We start from the raw sequence: 2,122 nt of genomic DNA, 5'->3' as shown, positions 1-2,122 counted from the left end.
GGATTCGAACCCACCAGCTCAGGTGTATGTGGCTGGCACCTTAGCCACTTGAGCCACAGGTGCCAAGCCCACTGTTCTGTTTCTATTGTCTATTTTTTCTGCTGGTTCTCCTTCCTGGAGTCTAGTTATCTTTGTGTATTGCTAATGGCATTTGAGTAGTTACTTGTGAAAATAATTTGAATTATGAAGATACCCAATTCCAGGAAGGATGTTCATATCCTCCTGTCAGGCTCCCAAAGGCATTACCATTCCAAGACTACTTTAAACCAAGTTTATGACTTCAGGCTTCCTGGACAACCCAGGAGGTTTAAACCCAGCTATAATTTCTTGTAGGAACTGTCTTAACTCTGTATTCATCTCTTCCCTTGAGGGTATACACTATTACATCACAATTTAGTGAAAAAAGAGTCTCACTCCTTTTAGACTCCTCAACTTCGGTGGCCCTGGAATTTGCATTTATGTTTTTGTCACCTTGAATGTCTACCCAAATAAAGTTTTCGATTTTCTGGAACCAAGAAATATCCTCATAGCAAAAATAACTTGGTGTTTGTTTTTCTTGTATTTCTATTTTTTGTTTTGTTTTTGTTTTTGTCTTGAAACAGAGGTTCAAGCTGCTGCCCTGGGTAGAGTGCCATTCATCATAGCTCACAGCAACCTCCAACTCTTGGGCTCCAGTGATCTTCTTGCTTCAGTTTTCCTATTTTTAGTAGAGACAGGGTCTCGCTTTTGCTGAGGCTGGTCTCCAACTCCTGAGCTCAAGCAATCCACCTGCCTCAGCCTCCCAGAGTGCTAGGATTATAAGTGAGCTACTGCCCCTGGCCATATTTCTATTTTTCTATTCTGTTTTTTCTTTTCTTTCTTTCTTTTTATTTTTTTTGAGACAGAGTCTCACTATGTCGCCCTCAGTAGAGTGCTGTAGCATCATAGCTCACAGCAACCTCCAACTCTTGGGCTTAAGCAATTCTCTTGCCTCAGCCTCCCAAGTAGCTGGGACTACAGGCACCCCCCACAACGCCTGGCTAATTTTTGTTGCAGTTGTCATTGTTTAGCTGGTCCAGGGCCAGGTTTGAACCTGGCAGCCTTGGTGTTTATGGCTGGCACTGTAACCACTGTGCTGTAAGCACTGACTGTGTAATCACGGGCACCAAGCCCTTTTTCTTTTTCTTTTCTTTCTTTTTTTCTTTTTGTCGCCCTCAGGAGAGTGCTGTGGCATCACAGCTCACAACACCCTCATACTCTTGGGCTTAAGCAATTCTCTTGCCTCAGTCTCCCAAGTAGCAGGGACTACAGGCGCCCACCACAACACCTGCCTGTTTTTGTTATAGTTGTCATTGTTCAGCAGGCCCAGCAGGTTGGAACCCGCCAGCCCCAGTGCATGAGGCCGGCACCCTAACTGCTCAGTAGTGGGCACCTATTGTGTTTTGAACAGGTAGTTTGTCATTTAGTTTTTTTGCTTTTTAGGTTTTTTTGAGACAGGGTCTTACTTTGTTGACTGGGCTAGAGTGCAGTGGCATCAACACAGCTCACTATAGCCTCAAGCTCTTGGGCTCAAGCAATTCTCTTGTCTCAGCCTTCGAAGTAGTTTAGACCACTGGTATGCTCCCCATGCCCCCCGCCCCGCCCCCAGCTAATTTTTCTGTATTTTGTAGAGAAGAGGTTTCACTCTTGCTTAGTCTGATCTCAAACTCCTGCCCTTGAGGGATCTTCCTGTCTTGGGCTCTCACAGCACTGGAAATTACAGGTGTGAGCCAAGAGCCTGGCTGCATAGGTAATTTCCTACTACAAGCATAGCATTTTAAATACATTTTTGGTCTGGGAACTTGATGTATAATAGGTCGTTTCTTTGGTTGATGATTTGAAATTTCTCCCATAGATGCAAAAATTTGAGGAAATCTTACTTTGTTAGCTTAGACTGTAGAATTCTGCACTTTGTTTATCCTAATAAAACAAAATGCAAATTTTAAATGTCTTTTTACTGATGATATTAGCTAACATGCTTAAAGGATAAAATTACTAAATCTTAACTACTTTCTGGTGAAACTAAGGTACTCATTCTTTGCTGTTGGTATGTTACAATGACAAATCATTTGAAAAGTAATTTTTCTGTTTTTTTTTTTTTTTT

The sequence above is a fragment of the Otolemur garnettii genome, unplaced genomic scaffold (assembly GCF_000181295.1).
Source record: "Otolemur garnettii isolate 467f Iridium unplaced genomic scaffold, OtoGar3 scaffold00041, whole genome shotgun sequence".
NCBI classification, from domain to species: domain Eukaryota; kingdom Metazoa; phylum Chordata; class Mammalia; order Primates; family Galagidae; genus Otolemur; species Otolemur garnettii.
The sequence above is the reverse complement of the archived record's forward strand: the minus strand, read 5'-3'. Positions refer to the sequence as shown.